The following is a 22,152-nucleotide window of genomic DNA, read 5'->3' as shown; positions in this document are numbered from 1 at the left end:
TGCACACTCTGAGCTTTAATTTGAGGGTATTCTCATCATAGAATAGGGCCCATAAGTAATTGGACTTGAAAGCTGTTTCAGCTTTCTCCAATCATCCACCACTGTTGTTGTTACGCGTGCCTCGCGTACGCCCTGGCCCAGAGTCCTCAAATAAACATTAGTGCTCATTGTTATATCTATTTTTTGTTTTGTCTTCTCTATGGAATGAAGTAAACTGCTCTTTTTATGAATGGGCCTTTGAATCATTGGTTCACGGTTCGTTCAAAACGCGGAATCGCGGATTCATTCAGAAACTGAACACCGCTGTGCTGCTCGAAGACACGCAACAATTCCGCTATGGCTGTAAAGGAAATATATTCTTTGCACAATTGAGCAAAAACACGTATTATTGTTTTTTTTATAACAGAACATAACACAATATCAACTTAATATTTACTGAACTGTTGTATAAAATCACATTTAAACTCGTGATATTCAGGACATAAACAGCACTTGTGTGATAACTACTGCTCTCCCTGCTCGTGTGATATCGCTTATCGTATGATATTATGAGACAAAAGAGTTGCATTTTTAGATTTAGACTGGTGCTTTTTTGCACCAATATTTTGAATTTTAGAGCATAACTGCATCTGCATTTATGGAGTTGTTGCCCTGCATCATGTAGGGGTGAATTAAGGGTGATTGGGACATAAGGTAAAATGGGACAGTAGCTATAACTATACAGAATTTATTTTCTATTTGTTTTTGCAGAGTCCTAGGCATAAGACCACATAATTAAAATGGGATGCCCTCATTGGTGTGACATCATGTAGGTGGGCGGGGCATGCATCAAACAGGAAGTTGACCATGAAATGCATGAACTGAGGAAAATGACATGTCATAGCTACTAAATTATATACATTTTTGATGGAAACATAAACATGATGCACTACTTCTACAAAATCAGTAAAAAAGGTGTTAATATCATGTTCCTATTTTCCGAATGAGGTTGTTTTTATTTTGTCCCATCCACCCAAACACAGCATAATTTTGGGTGATTGGGACAGTGCTTAAAGGCTTTGCTAATTAAGAAAATGATTTACCTTGTAACAGAGAACCATTGTATATGATCTGTATGCCCTAAATTAGTGGTTTTCAACCTTTTTATTTTGGCAAGCCCTAATCAACCACAAAAATATTAATGAACTATCTAGATTTTTGCTAAAATAAAAATTCTGAAATAGAAACATTTTGAAACTAGAATAGAATAGATAAACCTTTTTGTTTTTTAAATTTTGTTGCAGTAATAAACCATATTCATGTTTCTGTTAAAGGTTTGTGCAGGTTAAATGTGCTTGTCAAACAGTTAATTGGTGATGGGACACCCAACAATTTATTTTATTTTTTATTATTATTACTATTATTATTATTATTTTTTTGCTTGTCTAATATTTGATTTTTAAATATTTTCAATGACTTTTAGACTTCAAGACTTCTTTTACCTCAGTTGCATGTGTTGCATTGTATGAATTTTGGATGGATTTATGAAGTGAGAAATAAAGTTGAACAGAAATAAACATGGCTCTTAATAATGATGAACATAAAATGAAATATTGCATATAAAATTATATTAAAGTATGAACTAACTTGTGCAATACAGTAAATATTCTTACACTACCCTAAATCAATGAAAAAATGTGCTGTCCCAATCACCCAAACGTTACCAGAAAAGTGTATGTCACGCATCGTTTCATCATAATATAACATTCTTTCCTCCTCAAATGGGTAGGGTAGTTAACATCTTCAGTATTAAATAAATATATAATGTGTTGGGCTGATGTTTTTAATTTATGGCAAGAAGCCTTGCTCAAATCGGAAATTCAAAAACTGTCCCAATCACCCTTAATTCACCCTAAGATGATGTACAGGTTTGGGGGTGGGGCTAGGGCGTTAACTGCGTTTAAAAAAAAATGAATCTCCTTATTTTTCCATAACTGATTAATTAAGTTAACACATTAAACTGACAGCACTAATACATAGGCTATATATGTGACCCTGGACCACAAAATCAGTCTTAAGTGCCAATTTTTTGAAATTGAGATGTATACATCATCTGAAATAAATAAGCTTTCCACTGATGTATGGTTTGTTATGATAGGACAATATTTGGCCGAGATACAACTATTTGAAAATCTGGAATCTGAGGATGCAAAAAAAATCTAAATATTGAGAAAATCGCCTTTAAAATTGTCCAAATTAAGTTCTTAGCAATGCATATTACTAATCAAAAATGAAGTTTTTATATATGTACGGTAAGATATTTACAAAATATCTTCATGGAACATGATCTTTACTTAATATCCTAATGATTTTTGGCATAAAAGAAAAATCGATAATTTTGACCCATAGTCCTACAATGTTTTTGGCTATTGCTACAAATATACCCCAGTGACTTAAGACTGGTTTTGTGGTCCAGGGTTACACACACACACACAACACACACATACATACATGCATACATACACACACACACACACACACACACACACACACACACACACACACACACACACACACATATATATATATATATATATATATATATATATATATAGCTACTATTACACACATATGTATTTAGCCTACATATATGTAGCCTATAGGCTACACTCTAAAAAATGCAGGGTTATTTTTTTTTACTTAAAATGCTGAGCTAAGTCTCTTGGGTCATTTTATCACATTTTAAACACTGTTGGGTAGTTTCAATTTTCCAGGTGTTGAGTTAAACCTGCTGGGTTGTTTCAGCCCAGCGCTGAGTTACGACCTTTGCGCCTTGAAGATGTTTAAATCGCTCCCCTAAATGTCATTTTGAAAGGACAACAGGGCAAAGCCACTGATTTCAACTGTTTTAAGGTAAGTAGGCTATGTAATGTTTCCATTAATAATTATTTTAAATTGGCAGAATTATAACTTTTTTCGCGGCAATATTGTTAAACTTCTACAGGCCAACATTAGTTATGTTAAATGACGAACAGTTTACCTCAGACGGCCATTCTACATCTGAGACGACAAATTAATACAGTTTTATTAAGTATCAGACAGTGACGGGAGGCTGAAATATGTGAATATCTGTGAAAATAGAGGAAAGAGTCGTTTCTGTCACTGAAAAGCGAATTTAACAAAGTGAGTCAAATGAGTTAAAATAATGAATTCGACATTCTGCTCTAATGTAAACGCCTGCAATTGTCCATATAGACATGTAAATCACATACAAAGTACGTACAATGTCGTCGGACCTCAGGTCTAAAAGAACCGACGATCCGGTTCAAATAAACGGTTCATATGCACAGAGCGCTTTTTAGAATTTAGATAAGATAGAATTTAGATAAGATAATAAAGATCAGGTCATAATTTTCCGGTGAAGCTCATTTTATATGTGCTATATATAGGTAATCACAGAAACCTCTCCTGCCTCATTCTTATCAGAATCTGAGGAAAAATAATAATTGCAACACCGTAAATAATGACAGCGACAACGTACAGTTTCATGTTATTAAAGAACATATAATTTTATATGCAGAGTCCTGTAATCCCAGGAAATTAGTACCCAGACACAACTGTACATTTAAATGCTGACAAATAAACACTATAGTAACTGTTTAGGCAGTTAGGCTAATCTCTTAAAGGACGTCTTAATGGTATTCTCGATAATAATATCTTACCTTCATAGCCATGAACGCATAAAATCTTATAAAATTTTAAAGCCTTTATTATTTCTCAACTTTGTTCAGTAAAATTCACATTATTAAAGGTTCACTTTTCATTCGTGAGGACGACATGAAGAAATGTGACAAAAACGTGTCTCGGCGTTAGTGAGGTGATTTGATGCTTGTGTGGTTTATAAAGACTTTTTAAGAAGAAAATGAAATTACCGTTATAACCAGGAGATGGCCGTATAGGATCAATCATTGGTTGCAGCTGCCTAGTTTTTTCACGTCTTCTGATTTATTATAAAATAAATATTATAACAAATTTAGTACTTTATCGCACTGAAGTACAAAGTATAGCAAGTGCAGGAAGTCACAAAGTCACTTGTCATTTAAAGAAATGAATAAGGCCAGAAGACAGCCTATAATGCTGAATTATTCACTGTAAAAAATGTCAGACCTCCCCAACTCAAAAATTTCTAGCCCAATTGAATTTCTGCAAATTGAATTTTTTCAATTGTGGCAACAGTCTGTTAACATTGGCTCAATGAGAAATAATATGTTGAGCCAATTGGAAAAACATTAAATCTACCAAACCACATACGTTATTGGCCAAATTAAATATTTTAAATAGTAGTAGCATACATTTTTTATTTTACCTAATCTAAAAATGTATATTGGAAAATTTATATTGCTAAAGCAACCTTACTGAATTGTTTATTCCCCGTTGTCCCAAAAGAAAATGATAAAAAAATAAATAAAAAAAAAACATTAGTGCATGATTAAAACATTAAATGATGATACACAGAACACGGACACATTTTAATACATTTTTAATCAAATCTACAACAATATTGTAAACATACCGTACAATGATAAATATACTGACATTTTCTACACAGTAAACCTTACAAAATCATGCATTTTAATTCTCATAAGACACACAAAGCTGATGAATTACACTTTAAACATTAATACATTCAAAAACATGCAAAAATATCAAAAACACCATAAAATGTAATAATTTATCTGAGGTTACTTCAACCAATGTTTAGTGTAATGTCACCTGAATATTACCATTCTCACAAAAAAATGAAACTTACACTTCAAATGTTTGCCAAAAATAATAATATAATCTCATAAGAGGTACTTTGAACTTTTTAGGGTTAGTTCACCTAAAAAATACCTTTGTTCATCTTCAGAACACAAATGAAGATGTTTTTGATGAGATCTGAGAGCTTTCCGTCCCTCCATAGAAGGCTATGCAGCTTACACATTCAAGGTCTAGAACAGTAAGAAAGACATTAGAGTAATCAACGTGACTCCAGTGGTTTAAACCTCAATTTTAGGAACCAACGTGAGTGCTTTGTTTGCGCAAAAATAAATAAATAAATAACCACCTTATTTACTAAAACCTTGATCTGCAACCCAATAGGGGAAGCACCACCACACTTTGGATATTATTTTGTAAATAAAGTAGTAAATTGTTTTTTTTTTTTTTCTGCAAACAAAACTCTTGCGTTGCTTCATAAAATTTAGGTTAAACCACTGGACTCACACTGAATAGTTTACTGATGTCTTTCCTACTGTTCTGGAACTTGAATGTGTAAGTTGCATAGCATCCTATGGAGGGTCAGAGAGCTCTCGGATTTATCAAAAATATCTTAATATGTGTTCTGAAGATGATTGAAGGTTTATGGGTTTGGGTCCAACATGAGGGTGAGTAATTAATGACAATTTCCATTTTTGGTGAACTAACCTTTTACTGTAAATCCTTGTTGTACTCCATGTTGAGTGCATACAATAAATACATTTACAAAGTCTCCTAAGTTGTCAAGCACCACCTCCTCTTCCAGGACAACAGAGACATTTAGCACACTTGACAGGGCTCTTGAAGTGCAACTGCCGATGCTTACTATTCCAATTTTCATTGCAGTTGTGTGGTTCTCCAATGGCTCTGTAAAAAAACATAAAATAGCAATGTCAATATAAGTCTACATATATGATCAATAACTTATGCAGCCTGCATTACACAGAGCCACGTCACACAAATTACATCTAAGAGCTCATAGTATTTGACACTAATATGGAATAAACATATTCAATAAGAACTGAGTTAAATACTCACTGTGGTTCCTTCTCTACACTTCTGACTAAATGGTGCCTCGTAAGCTCAGACCTAGCAATGGTGGGTTACACTGAGGGGAACAAAAACAATTGTTAAAGTAGAAACGTTTTCCTTGTGTCTCATACATTTAATATAATAATCATAATGTGAAATAAAAATAAATTAGTTCAATAAATAGTAACTTTAGGTAACCGAGAGATAGGGGTGTGTGATATTGACATAAATTATATCTCAATATTTTCTGGGATTTTATCGATAACAATAATTAGTAGTCCTAACAATAATTAGGACTACCGTGGACTCCTAAAGTTTTGATATTCTGCATATTCTGTCTTCTAAAAATGTGCATCATCGTTTGAGTCAAATTCTTACATTTTAGTAGTCAATTAGAATAAGACATTTGTGCTGTTACCAAGCAAATGAAATCAGTATCAACAAAATGCATCTTTGCAGTGTAATGGAAACACATATGCTGCATCTGAAGTGGCATTTAGAAACATTTACAAAATGTTTAATGCAGGACATCAACCATTTAAGCTACAGTTACAACTGCATAAATAATGTTCTGATATTTTAAACATTAAAACGTTGAATACTGATATTTGGAATTATTAAAAAAAGAAAATATACTTTAATGTGAAATTAAAACTAAAATTAAAATTAAAAGTAGGTGGCAGTCACTGTTAATAAGTGAGTCATTGCGATTGAACCGAATCATTTAAATGGTTGATTTATTCAGGAACAAAACTCCAACATGTTGCTCAGAGACGCAAATTGCAATTATTTTTGTTGGCGAAACAGAGCAAAAACCAACCTGGTCTCATAAAAATACGTGCCTCTGCGCACTTTTTGTGCGACACCGTTTTACGTACCTTGCTGCACGTTTCGCTGCAGTTTCAAATAGAAATGTCCACTGAGTGGCGCTAAAACACAGGTTCAATATGTGAACCCTGGCACGTTTTTATTATGTAGATATTGGTACCTATTGCTGTTTTTTTATTATGTTGCTTCAGATACGTATTGTGGCGGTTCAGAATTCAAATATCCGGGGACTGTCGCTAAAAGTTAATGCTTTATCGTGTTGGAAATATGCCCTACACCAAATCCAGCCCTAAACCTACCTGATAGTGTTTACAAATGCAAAACTGATATAAAAACGTATTTGCTGATGCAACTGTGCCATTTGAACTTCCTTTTATGCAGATTTTAACTGCTTTGTCGAAACGTAGTTACACGGGATTCAAAACGGTGCTGTCTCATAAGTCCGTCTCCGTACTCCGTGAGCTACCGAACAAACGTATCATCTATGAAAACCCATAGATATGAAGCTGGATGTGTGGGATGCTAACGTTCAAAAGCATCAGTTTTCAAATCTCCCAGCATATTAATATTGTTTTGAAGTCATAGCATGATATTCTTCAAGTAATTGTGCCAAAATTACGCTTCATTAATCGCAACTCTGTAAATTTGTGTGAAAGTGTTCGTTTATTTTGGAAACTGCAGTGATATGTACTTATTGGTATGTATTTCATGTCACGCTAAAAAGTGCACCCAGGTACGTAAATTCCATGAGACCAGGTAGGCAAAAACAGCCAATATTGTGTCTAAAACCTAAGTCCCTTAATATTACCATCTTTTTTTATTGAACTGCTGTATAAAATCAATATCACATTCATAATCATGTTGCTTTGTGGAATAAAAAACGTCACTCTTCATGTGATATTGATTAACCATTTGAAATGATGTAAATATATAGCCTACATTTTCTGCCCCCATATCTTGAATTTTGTGATCATTCTAAATGCATCTGAATCATGCAGTGAAAGACACTCTAATAGTCTAACCTTCATCACTAATGTATGCGTGCACGCTGTAGGTGTGTTTTGTTTGGTTTTTGTGAAATAACGTTACTCATAATGTCAAACCCCACATTGTTAAAACAGCAATTACGATATTATCGCAGACGATATAACATATAGCCTATCGCACACCCCGACCGAGAGATCAGCTAAACTAGGTTATTATAACGCCAACATGACATGAGTACAGGCGTGAATTCACCGTTATTCTGCAAAATACAATGTCATTTATATGAAATGTATTGTGTCCTAAAGTAAAACATTCGGAAATGTTTGTGATGGTGCCTATTGTTTTTTTTTCAACATTACATGTTATTACAAATGCCTGCAAAGGGAGCCAAAGGCCTGGTAATTGCTGCTGTTACACTTACAGGATGATCATATCCTTGTTTAATAGGCTATTGACCAAACATTTAATTCAAATATCTACTTAATCTTTCATTTTTGGCCACCTTTTTGCTATAGATGACACAGCCTCTATAATTTCTTCAACAAAAAACGTGGACATCACAACCCTTACAAAAATTAATCATGGTTTTATCGTAGTAAAACTGCTTAATTTTCTTTTGCGTGATATCTGAATGCTTGAGACTATAAAATCAATCAGACAACTGTATTAATAAATTAACAGCCATAGGTAACTGTCTAGAACTACAATTTGTAAATAATACAATTTAATTACAATTTATTTATTTATTTACTTATATATTTTATTATTAAAGTTCTATTTTGACCCCTATAGTAGGTGTTTTTTTTTCTATAATATTTGAGGGAGGGGGCACAACAATACAATCCTTCTTAGGGCACCCATTTGGCCAGCAGCGGCCCTGCTGACGGTTTTTCTCAGGCGCATGCGTACACGCATTTTTTGGTGCAAGGCTTGTTCGGCCAACACAGATTTTTCACTTCTTCTTGATAGATTGGCTGAGCACAATTTAATATGTTCAGTGAATATATATTTTTAATTTTAACTTCAGACCTTCAGATAAAATTAGTATAATGTATTTTTTTGTTTGGGGGTAATTTTTGGGAAGCAATTTGTTGAGTCAATGTTTACTTTTCAGTTTCCACAAATGTTCAAAATGTAAACTTTTTACAGTGTTTAAATACCTAAATACAAAATAAATAAATTGGTATAACAATAATGCATTCTATATTTTGAAAGATTTAATTTAATAACTACATATCGTTTAAGTTTTATCCAATACAGATTTGCTGTTCTGTAGTTTTGTTAGTCAGAATTTAGTCTAAATCACTTAATGCACAGTTCTATTTTGACATCGGCTCGTCAGATGATTCATTCCGTTGCTACTGTCAATCAATGACTCGCCGCATGATTTAACGGATTCACTCGCGTAAATTTAACATTCGCGTTTGTCATTCCTGAAACAGTATACGTGAACATTTGGTCCTCTTAGACAAATAAAACTTTTCTCCAAATTGTGAATGGATTATATAGAGAAACTGAGCAAAGGACGCTCCCCTTTCGGCACAGTACAGTTGACCGGAAATGACTGAGCTGGCTTATCTAAAACCAGGAAGTAATCGTGCATATGGTCAATTCTCAAACAAAGTGATTCCCGGAAAGGAATCGACGTCTCAGGGCCTCAATACATTTCAAAGCACGCGCACGCACAGCGAGTGCAGTAGGCCGCGTTAGTGAGGTGATTTGATGCTTGTGTGGTTTATAAAGTCTTTTTACATACGTAAATAAAGGTTTTTGGTAAGTAATTCTTGTCAGAAAAGCACATGGATACATTTGTGAGAGAAAAACTCGTCAAGTGCAGTCGAGACATTTAACGGTAAGTTCATGTTTATTATACATTTTACAGATTTTACATACATGATTGATTGTCTGTGATAATCAACTAACCATCGCGTAACTTAAACACGCATATAAATTTGTTTCGTGCCATAGTTAAAACTGCACTTTGTAACTTTGTGTTCAAAATGTACAGAATTTATAAAATGAGCAAATACATCATACCCATTTTCCAAATCACTTTGGTACACCTATATAAAAGTGTTTATTTATGGACTATTTTAAAGCTGCGTAGTAACCCAGTACCTGCGTGACTTGTCATAGAAATTTCTGTGTATGCGTATGCAGTGTAATCTCCCGTATCCGCGTGCCTGTGCATGTGTGTTTCGATATAGCCAGTGCATTAATATAAAACTGTGATTATACTGACTAGAACATCCTATTGATTACACAGTTTGAAAGCACACCTTTGAGCCAATCAGTATAGCATATTCAGCTTCTGTAGAGCTACTCATAGGTGAATTTAACTCATAATCATGATGAACTCAATTTCATGATGAACTTCACACAGTTATTTAAACTGAATCATTGCTATTAAAACAATCTGTATATTGTTTACTTTATTTTATAGGTTGGAACAAACAGAGTCCACACAACCCCATCCATTTGTCATGGCGATTTGAAATTGCCAGCAGATCTCCCAGGCATTGATCATAATCAATGGACAGGTAAGGATATTCTGGACAAAAGGAATTGCAAATTGTATTTTCAATTGCATTTTTCCACGTGGACGCATAAGTCCAAACGAAATTGAAAATCTTGCATTACCGTTTGCGTTTTCGCTTTTGTGAACTCACAGTGACTGCCACATTTCAAATGGAAAAGCAACTGTAACTGTATTTCTCTTGTCTTACAAGTAATGAGGCAGTCGTATTTAAATAGCAATATTAATTACCACATCCGCTTTTTCACTCTCTCTGCGTTGTGCATGTAATATGCCAAAACTGAAATGGAACCGCAATTTCTTAAGCATTTGAATTTCCGATGCCTTACACGGAAACCTGTCAGTCTGTGTCAGGGGTGGGACTATACTATGGCCCGTGTTTGTATTGGGAGGTGATGTCACTAACAGACGATTGTGCCAAATAAAATAATTCATAAATAATTTTGTCGTTTTTACCCCAAATCTCTCACTGTTTACACTCTGATTGATGCACGTCTGCAAAACAACATTGCAACTGCACTCTTATTTGCCTATTTGCATCTTAGCCTATATTTTATTCCTCTCTTCTTGAGGCAGGTGAAATGGTGAATATTGAGAACTGGCCCCTCGACTGAGCCTGGTTCCTCCCAAGTTTTTTTTTCACCATTTCTGTCACCGATGGAGTTTTGGATCCTTGCCGCTGTCACCTCTGGCTTGCTTAGTTGGGGACACTTCATTTCCAGCGATATCGTCAGCTTGAAAGCACAGATGCTATTTGAACTGAACTGAGCTGGACCATAAATCACTGAATTAATGATGAACTGACTTTAACTGAAAATTCTTTTGCATTTACACACTATTTTCTGATTTAATACTGTAAAGCTGCTTTGACATTTTTTTTTTTAATATGACAGGCTCATTACTCATAACACATGGAAAATACAGTTTCAAATGGACTTTGCTTTTCCATTTGAAATTTGGCAGTCACTGTGCATTCGTGAAAACGCAAACAGTAATGCAAGATTTGCAATTGTGTTTGGATTATGTCACAATTTGTCACATGTGGAAAACACAATTGAAAATATAATTTGCAATTCCTTTGGAAAATTGCCTGGAATATCCTTTCATAGACAGACTCTATAGCAGAGTATACTGCTCTCAGCTGTAGATCTTTGCTTCAAAGCTTTCCAAGTGTTTGATGATAGTTTACCTAAAAATTAAAATTCTGTCATTAATTACTCATCCTGGTCTGAAAGCTCTCGGATTTCATTTAAAATATCTTAACTTGTGTTCTGAAGATGAATGAAGGTCTCACGAGTTTGTAACGACATGAGGGTGAGTAATTAATGACAGAATTTTTGGGTGAACTATACCTTTAACTACCCTAAGCAGTGCGCATCTACCTAGGAGTCTTTATATAGTTGATATAAATTTTAGGACATCTTTAAATAACCCAGAAACACAAAAATGCAAACACATAAATGGTAAAAATGACTATATCTTGGGTTTTCTCAACAACCCAGCCTGCTGGGTTAAAATGTGTAAACCAGCATGCTGGGTTACTTTAACCCAGCATGTGTCCTGACTCCTGTCCAATATTTACCCAGTGCTGGATTGCCAATTGGGTTATTTTTAACCCAGCCATTTTTAGAGTGCATTCCTTCAGCCTGAGGGCCAATAAGTGGCTAGGTCTCTCCGATTCAAAATAATATTTTTGTCTCGTCCTATGTAAAATAAACTCACAAAGCCTTTGATTGTGAAAGTAAGTCATATTCCTCTTTCAGGGAGGACAATCGTGTAGCTTGTTAATCAGAAAATTTTTGTTTTCGTAAGTTTTGTAATAATTGGATCTTATTTTCTAATTGTGTAAATTGGCAAGTTTTTGCTTTGGCAAGAGCAGAAGAAAAATGGGTTAGCTGTAGTATCAGGGTGTGACTTATCCAGTGCAGGATTTAAAACAGCATTAAAATCACCAACCATCACTAAAGGACAATCAATCTGCTCAAGTAATATATTGGAAATATTTGTGAAAAATGCACTGTCTGCCTCATTTGGGCAGTAAATGGAGACCAGTGCTAAGCTATCATTATGTATTTTACAGCGTATAAAAACAAATCTACCTTCATCATCATTCTCGGTGTGTTCAATAGTTAAATGTAACTTCCTATCGACTAAGATAAGCACCCCCTTAGTTTTATTACGAGCACAAGAGAAGGCTGCCAGTTTGTAATACTTGTTTTGAAAACGTGCCACATCGCATTGTTTTAAATGAGACTCTTGTATCAGGGCACAGGAAATCGATTTATGGTGCAAATATTCTAATATCCGGGAATATTATGAACCTGCTCTCCATTAGCCCGAAAAATAATAATAATAATAAAGAAAAATAAAGATAATAAATTATTATTTACCAATCAGCGGACAACAGGACAGGGGCAAGATTCCAAAACTATGCGTGCATTGCTGCCGAAGGGTCACGTCATCCTGTAACTGATTACATTTGATTACTTTTTGATAACTTTTCTAAATTTCTAATGACTATTTTCAATTGTTAATCATTTTAAAACTTTTAAAGCAGGCAATTGTTCAAAATCCTTAATTGTACTCTATTTAAAATACATTTATTTCATACTAAGTATAGATCAAATCCATTAACATATTTACTGACAAATAACTCAAGACTTACTGATATAAAAATTATAATTAAACTTTACTTGGCATATTACTTGTGCACAATGCACTTTTCTTAATATTAAGTCTAAAATGTGTTTTAATGTCACTTTTGATGAGGATTGTATGATCTTTGAATAATATCAGACTTTAAATGCAAAATATTTAAAGTGTACCTGAAGTATACTTGCAATAGTTCCATCGCACAATAAAATATACTAAGTATATCTTTAATTGTAGCTCAGCACTACTTCTGCACAATAAAAGTGCTTTAAGTACAAAATTAGCCAGTTTAGTATACTAAAAATACAACTGCAGGACGTTTTATTAACCCTCTGGTTGTGTTCGGACTCCTGTCACACTTGTTTTGTTCCCGGTCAAAAATGACCGGACTCCAAACAATTGCTTATAAATCTGTCATTATGCTATATTATCACTAAATATTGGATTCATTCTTTTTGTCAACTTGTTTTCTTTCATTTAGGACTGGTTTTGTGTTTCTATTTGCATCTGAGTAATCGTAGGCCTCATTTATCCGAAAGTAGGCACCTCATTTTTTGAGTGAAAAAAGCATTTTGTATGAATAATTTTCACAATATGAGAAAATTTTTATGAAAATTTGCACTGTTTCTCACACTAGTGTGCTTTAATGATTAATCAGGATGTTTGGTTTTAAATGCTTTTATTTTGTACAAAATTGCAAAAAGTCACACTTGTGTTCCCGGTCAAAAATGACCGGACTCCAAACAATTGCCCATAAATCTCTCATTTTGCTATATTATCACCGAATATTGGATTCATTCTTTTTGTCAACTTGTTTTCTTTCATTTAGGACTGGTTTTGTGTTTCTATTTGCATCTGATTAATCGTAAGCCTAATTTATCTGAGAGTAGGTACCTCATTTTTTGAGTAAAAAAAAACATTTTTTATGAATAATATTCACAATATGAAAATTTGCACTGTTTATCACACTAGTGTGCTTTAATGTTTAATCAGGAAGTTTGCTTTTAAATGTTTTTATTTTGTACAAAATTGCACAAAGTCACACTTGTCGAAAATGGCCGGCCATTGAAAGTGAATGGGGAAGAATGAAAGTAAGAGAAACAACTAGTATTCAGGAGCATGTTGTGCTTGCAAACATAAAGGACTTGGACCAGTGCGTGTGTGGATGCATGTATACTCACACTATCTCACACACACTATCTCACAAAAACATTTCAAAGCAAACTTCCTGATTAAACATTAAAGCACACTAGTGTGATAAACAGTTTAAATTTTTATAATTTTTTGTTTAATTTTTCGAAAATTATTTATAAAAAAAAAAAAAAAAATCACTCAAAAAATTAGGTACCTACTCTCAGATAAATGAGGCTTACGATTAATCAGATGCAAATAGAAACACAAAACCAGTCCTAAATGAAAGAAAACAAGTTGATAAAAAGAATGAATCCAATATTTAGTGATAATATAGCATAATTACAGATTTATAAGCAGTTGTTTGGAGTCCGGTCATTTTTGACCGGGAACACAACAAGTGTTACTAGGTGAAATAAAACCCACAAAAAAATAGGAAATTTCGAAAAAAATTTATGAGAAGTACTTATACCCTATGTGAACAAAGTCAGTAAGTTTGAGTCCAATGCGATAACGTTAACTAGTATTTTCGGAAAAAAGAAAATCTTCTTCGGGTCAGTTTGACCCGAACACAACCAGAGGGTACATAAATATAAAAATGTATTTGTAATATACTTAACATGAAATAAATGTATTTCAAATACATTTATATTTATTTTTCACTAGGGACAGCCACCACAAAATCAAACTTTAGTGCCTCTTTGGTTAAAAACAATAACTAAACAGAAATTATAATTTTTTTTTCCTTCCCACATTTAACCTATGCTTACCCATCACTATTTTTTTCCTATATGTCACCATTTTCTTAAAAAAAATAAGGGACCATCAGACCATTAAAAGCTTTTTTATTATTTCCTGTGTAATATGACTTCTGAATTTTTGGCTGAACCTTTCTAAAACAAGCAGATTGTGGGGAAAGTCAAACTTCTTTCCAGGCGAAGCTGTATTCTTATTTGATATTTAATTTTTTTTTTTTAAGGACCGACTGGCATATCCTGATTTTGCAGGCGTGCTCCTGTGTCAGCATGTTTTGGTCATGTTATAACCCAAACCTTATCATAACCTAACTAGAGGGCGATTAATTCCATAACCCTTTCCTAACTCTAACATCTCTAACAGCCCTCACACCTGACTGGTTGTCAAAAATGTTGTTCCAACATCAAAAAAGGACCGGGATCCTTCTTTTGACCAGCAGGGTGTGGGTGTTGAAATCAGTCTTCATTGTAGCTCAAACTGTATCTATTTACAAAAGGTGGGGATTATGCAAAGCATGGGTTACTTTCATTTTTGCTCCCTTTTTGGTCCAATTCATGTTCATCACTCTTTATTTAGGGGGTTGTATATCATAAACAGTCTGGGTGGACTCATTTTGTTGATATGGCACGTAGGTGATTTATTTATTTTATTTTTTATGAAAAGCATATAGTCTAATGATGTTTAAAATGGAAACAGGATGTCTTTAAGTTTTATCATTTATTCAGTCGCCTAGTTGCCTGTGACATTAATGTGTGACGATGACTTCAGATGTAAAAGGATATGTATGTATATAGACAAACGGAGCCTGCAAATACATTGTACTCAAGCGAAGTCTACAGCAAGGTAATGCAATCTAAAGAAATTCATAGAAATATAAAAATGTACCACTCAATTACTAGATTACATTTAGTATTTTTTTGTATTATGTCTACTCACTTGACAGCTGCTACACTTTCTCTCAACCAGCTGTACTCTGTTAGCATTGAAAATTAAAAATCTGTAACCTTACTCACTCTCATGTCATTATAATCTGTATGACTTTCTTTTGTGAAATCATACACTTTCATTACACTGAAAAATACTGTTATATACTGTATAGCTATGCAGTATACTGTTGTATTCTTTAAAATGTCATTTTGTTTTCCATGAAAGAAAAAATTTGTGAAAAGTTTGTGGTGATTTATTTGTTTATTTATTTTTTGTTAAATCTGAGATTCATTTTGACCTCAGATTGGTGTCAAAATGGAAAGGAAATCCAATATGTGTGTTGTTGGGGCCATCACTTTAACTTTAAATGTTTATTGTTCTAAAAATATTTAAATATTTATTGTGCTTGTTGTTTAGACAGCTGCATACATATGCAAACACAATTAAACACAATGAATGGAAACATTACATTAGAGAGAAACCTAAGAGGACTTTAGACACTATTCACAAGGGTTTTAGAGACAAAAAGAAGAAAAGTAGGATAATGATATATTTCATTGAAACTTCATACACAATGAATTAATTCCCATTATTAATTTTCTCACAGTTGTCCTGAACAGTCATGGTTTCACTGGTAGTAGTGGCTGTATTTCTCCTCCAGGGGGCTCTATTTCAGCCCCCTCAGGCTGCAGCATTCAAAATCTTCCCTGCAGCTGGATCCCTCACCCATCATCAAATCACTGAGGCAGCTTTCCTCCGAAAGATGGCGGAAGTGTGTCGTGACGTAGCCACTGCCCGGGGCAAAGACTTTACACTACCTGTAAGATGTAAAATTGTGATAGATAGATAGATAGATAGATAGAAACAAATGAATTGATTTATTTATTTATTTGGGAACTTCGTATTACAAATTAGCCTATTAGACCAGAACTAACATATTTGTGTAATGTCATGAAGATTAGTGTTTACAACTGGACCTTTCACACTGATTTTAAAGGGTTAGTTCATCCAAAAATGAAAATTAGCCCATGATTTACTCACCCTCAATGTAGAGCCCGGCCCTGGTTCGAGACGCTCAGGCCCTAGCCCGGCCCGTGTCCGATAGGCCTGAGTTTGCTTTAGCCTAGTGTGTGCATTTGAACGCAGAACTTTTCAGCTGTGCTGATGGCACGCTCTCTGCTGCTGCTGGACACTAAATACTGTTTATACTGTTTTCTCTAGCTTATGCTAACTGTCATACAGACAAGCTGCTCCAGGCGGATGATGCTGGACGTATGCGTAGTGCAATGGGCCGCTGAGAATATGCTAGTCTCGTGAGAACCAACATTTCTGTCATTACAACTCTCGGAGGGATTGGCATGGTAATGTACATGACATTGTTAATGTATTTGGTCTTGGAGGAATAGATCTGCTACGCTGCTGCTGCTGCGGCAGATCAAGTGCCGAAACTTGCTACTGCCAATACATCCACAACATGCTGCTGTGAGCATGTTGTAAATGCTGCTGCTGTACATATAACGCATATGAATAACCCCATATAGCATACATGAATCACCTCGTAGCTACTGATACAGGAGAAAAACAATCAGCTGTGCCATGAGATAATGATGCCATTAGGTCAGACTGAGTCAGACCTATTGGACTGCGCCAAATAGAGTTTCATGCCAGAACTCTGTATTTGTTTACAGGAGCAAAGGTAGCAAAGTTTCCTTACTTTAGCAAAGGAAAACTAGTCTCCTCTTGGCTTATATCGAATTCCTCCAACATTTTTCTAATTTTGTACTTCTAATTCATGACAGGTGTTTTGTTTTGCTCTCTCCTTTGTTTGTTTGTTTTTTGTTTTATTATTTGACAAAATGTAAAACATAATACAAAAAAGTCCAAAAAGACTAGTTCATACACATTTCAAAACTGTCGAGGATAAAATACACAAAAAAGCCTTCGGCTTATTTCCATTGTGGTCCTCTATATTAAAAAAATGGACGAACAAATCATAAATGGAATGCAATCCACATCAAGTTCAGAAACTCACCACATAAACTCCAAAACATCAATGATAAAATAACCATTTTTTAACTTCCCTTCTAAAACTACTAACAACTTGTATCTCTTGGATACACCCAGGTAATTTATTCTACGCAACCGAGCTAGTATATAAAAAATACTTTCTTCCCATTTCACTCCTAAACCTACAAGGATAAATATCATTACTACTCGCCCTTGTAGAATGACAGTGAACCTCTCTTACAAATACATAATAATCTAACAGATACTTTGGAACCATTTTCTTTAATATCTTAAACACCATCACTAGTTTTAAAAAAGTTACTCTTTTTTCGACCTTTAAAAAACAAATTTTCCTATAATGTTCATCTCGCAAATGCATCAGTGGATGTACTTTCAAAATAACCCTACACAACTTATTTTGAGCAGTCTGCAATTTATTTTTTAATTTCTTTGAAGTGCCGCTATACCAAAAAACTGAAACATAGTCAAAGTGTGACTGCACTAATGCACCAGCCAACATTTTTAAAGTTTCAGTATCTAAAAAAGCCTGTCTTGCTAAAAATTTTATTCGATTACAAATTTTAGAGTGAGCTAAAACAGCCATCTTTTCTCCTGTCAAATTATTATCCAACACACAACCCAAATATTTTACTTCTCGTTTAGGTGTAATAATTTGATCTCCAACCTTTACCTCTAATCCAAAACTTTTTTTCAATTTAACAGCCGAGCCAAATAATATAACTTCAGTTTTCCCCAAATGTAAAGACAGTTTATTATGGCAAAACCACTTGGAGACCCCTTGAATCTCTCTACTTAATTCTATTTCAATATCTTCCTTCCTCTCATGAGACACAATTATTGCTGCATCATCTGCATATAATAAAAGTTTATTTGAACAGGCCATTTTTAAATCATTAATATATAATATAAAAAGTAAAGGACCAAATACACTCCCTTGCGGAACCCCATATGAAATAGTCAAACAATCCGAAAACACCCCATTTAAATCTACTATTTGATACCTATTTTCAAGGTAAGACTTAATCCATTTACAGGCCATATTACTGAAACCCATCGCTTTTACTTTTAAAAGCAGAATACTGTGATCAACTGTATCAAACGCTTTTTGCAGATCTAACAGTACCATCCCACTTAACTTCCCTTTATCCATCTCTTTCCTTATATAATCTGTTAAATATAAAATATAAAATAGTTGTCTCAGTAGAGTGTTTTCTCCTAAAACCAGATTGAAACTCATACAATATATTATGTTTAAGAAGATAGTCTTCAATCTGCTCAAAAATAATCTTTTCCATCACTTTTGATAAAACACTCAGAATTGACACCGGCCTATAATTATTACACTCAGACCTACTACCTTTTTTAAAAAGAGGAATAACTCTTGCTTGTTTAAACTCATCAGGAACCTTACCTTGACAAATTGAAAGATTTATAATATGGGTAACCATTGGAGAAATAAAATTGGCTGAATCCTTTAAAAACTTCACTGGAATAGAATCTAACCCTATTGCTTTACTACTTTTAAGATTTATTAATTTCTTAAAAACGTTACTCTCCTTTACTTTAGTGAACAAAAAAACCTCCCGGCATAATACCACATTTAGCATAATACTCCTTAACTAATTTATCATTAAATAAACCAATTTGTGCTGGTAGTTCATTTACCAATTTTTCTGCAACCGTAGTAAAAAATCTATTGAAATGATTTCTTACCTTTAACTGATCGGATATCAACCTTCCATCCACATTTAGGCTAATTTTAGAACATTTTATCTTAGTCTTTTCCTGATACCCGAATTCATTTAATACTCTCCATAATTTTTTAGAATCCTGTTTTAATTCACTAATCTTATCCTTAAAAAAGGTTTTCTTAGCCTCTTTTACCTTATCTCTTACCTCATTCCTTTTACGTTGAAATGCCTCAAAGTTATCATTATTTCTATCCCTTTTAAAAACCTTAAAACTATCATTACGCTCCTTAATTGCCTTTAAAATACTATCATTCATCCAAGGTTCAGTCCTTTGCTTAATTCTTATTTCCTTATAAGGTGCAACCTCACTCAAAACCTCTAAAAAAACCATCTTAAACCTATCCCAGGCCATATCCACATCCTCACATAGTAACACTGCAGTCCAATCAACCTTATTAAGTTCTTCCATAAAGTCTTGTGGACTGTATTTTTTAAGAGATCTCAATTTTACTGTATTATGTTGCTTTATGACATCTCTCTTAGATTTCCTGATTACATATACTATACAATGATCACTAATACCAGCATCCAAAACACCACTTCTACAAATCTTACAATTGTCAGATACCAATACAATGTCAATGACGGTTTCAGTTTTAGGCCTAATTCTAGTAGGATCCACAATAATCTGTTTCAACACATATGATTCACAAAATAAATTAAAATGTTTATATATTGAAGTATCATGTTTTTGCATATCCGTATTTAAATCCCCTATGATTATTAACTCTTGACCGATATTAAAATTAGAAGCACTTAAAATCTCATCAAGTCTCTCATAAAAAATCATTTTGATCAGGTGGACGATAGCAAATACCCACTAAAATCGGTTTACTCTTAGGTAAAAAAATATCCAGTGTGCTTCATCATGTCTCACAGGTGCATATGCTAAGCATACGTCCCACCGCTGCACCACCGCGGGTGCGTCGTTTGTCCCTTTGATGCCACTCGCATGGAGTTTGGTAGTGTGGCTTGCACTGCCCAACCTGTCCTGCTGGCTCATTCGGAACAGTTTGACTCAGCTATGCAATTCAGTTCACCAGGCGAAATGCAGCTAACATCTCAAAAGGGCAGACCAGGCCCCTGGTTCCATGGCAACCAAAGACAAATCATCTGATAACACTAGTTTTATTGCTCAAAGGAATGCGGGCAGAGCAACTCTCACTCCATTTCCCCTTAGGAAAGACACATAATGTCCATAATAATGGACTCTTCTCTAATTAATTCATAGAAAAACCTTTCTTTGAATGAACACACATATTCTTCAGGTCATTGTGTATATTGTCTTTGTATTGTATACTGTTTTATGCATGCTTATGATAGAACCACTCGTTCACATAACCTTAACTATACCATGTTTGGTCTCTATGAATTCGTCTTCGGATGATCTAATTGAGAGTGTATATTACATGTTTATACCTATGCAACATATTAGTGTTCTAAGAACCTTTAGTACTTTTTGCATCAACACCCAGTCAAATCGCATATTCAAAATACCACGGTCTAAGACAAAGAGTCACCATTGGCTCTTTGACCCCCGAAGGGTGTGACCTCCATAGGATTTAAAAGGCCTCACTTCAGTGACCCGCCATGCTTTTTCAAGCTATGGCTTGATTCCCTGAGGGCGATCCCATATGTATATTCTTCCACGGTAAGGTTTCCCTCTTGGTGAACCTGTGTCTTCCCTTTGACAAACCATTCTGTCAGTCTCTGCTGGCAGTCGGTCCATCCCTACTCTCAGGTAAGACCTGCCTCAGAGACCCATTCCACATGTAGTACTGCCCCTTTGGTCAGTCCATATCAGTGTCTCCACATGATACCTCCCTACGGGTAGGATGCGGCCTCCGAAGCAAATCTTTCACTGAAGGTTGAAATCCTTTCTGTTAAGAATTTTTTTGTGGACAGAACAGCAGCATGGCTCTCTCTAGCAGCGATGTACTACCTTATTGGTCCCTGCAGGTGCCTAGGTCAGTGAATTTGCGCTGGGGCATTGGGAAGGTTACGACCTTTGGCCTTGTCAACACTTGCGGCGCCACAGGGTCGTGACAATCTTCGAGTTGTGGCACTTTCCATTGACCCCTAATGTCGTCACGACATAACTCGTAGTGACCATCAGATAGGGTCACTCTGTTACATACATAACCCTCGTTCCTTGATGGAGGGAACGGAGACGTTATGTTCCCATGCCACAACCTCAAACCATCGCTGGTTGCCAGGGACATGTTCTGGGCTCCTCAGCGTAAAACCTGAATGAGCAGATGCACCTGTATGAAGGTATTTTTGGTGCAAAACAACTGAGCATCTGTGACAGCGGGATTTGTAGTTGTAGAGAATAGCCACACATTTGTATCAGTAAATTTGAAGTCACAGACAAAAGTTGCAAACTTGTAGATTTTTTTTCTCTACCACAAACACAACACCTTCTCGAATCCTTCATTGCAGATACACAAATCCTATTCCATGGATTAGGATTTGTGTATCAAGAAATCAAGAAAATCTTATGCTCACATGTTTTGCTACTATTGCTGCAGTGTATATGGTGCAAAACACATTCACACACCTGCATCAAAAATCATGGACAAATTTTGTATATCCGCAAATCACTATGTTAATTCTAGCAATGAGATTTGCACACTTGTAGAATATTTTCTTACATATACATTTTTTTTCTTGGTTGTTTTTTCTAGCACAAACACAAGTGCATATAACGACAACAGCGTGAATTTGCTGCTACGAGTCTCAGATGCT

The sequence above is a fragment of the Onychostoma macrolepis genome, chromosome 01, assembly GCF_012432095.1.
Source record: "Onychostoma macrolepis isolate SWU-2019 chromosome 01, ASM1243209v1, whole genome shotgun sequence".
Classification (NCBI taxonomy): domain Eukaryota; kingdom Metazoa; phylum Chordata; class Actinopteri; order Cypriniformes; family Cyprinidae; genus Onychostoma; species Onychostoma macrolepis.
Note: the sequence above shows the minus strand (reverse complement) of the source record.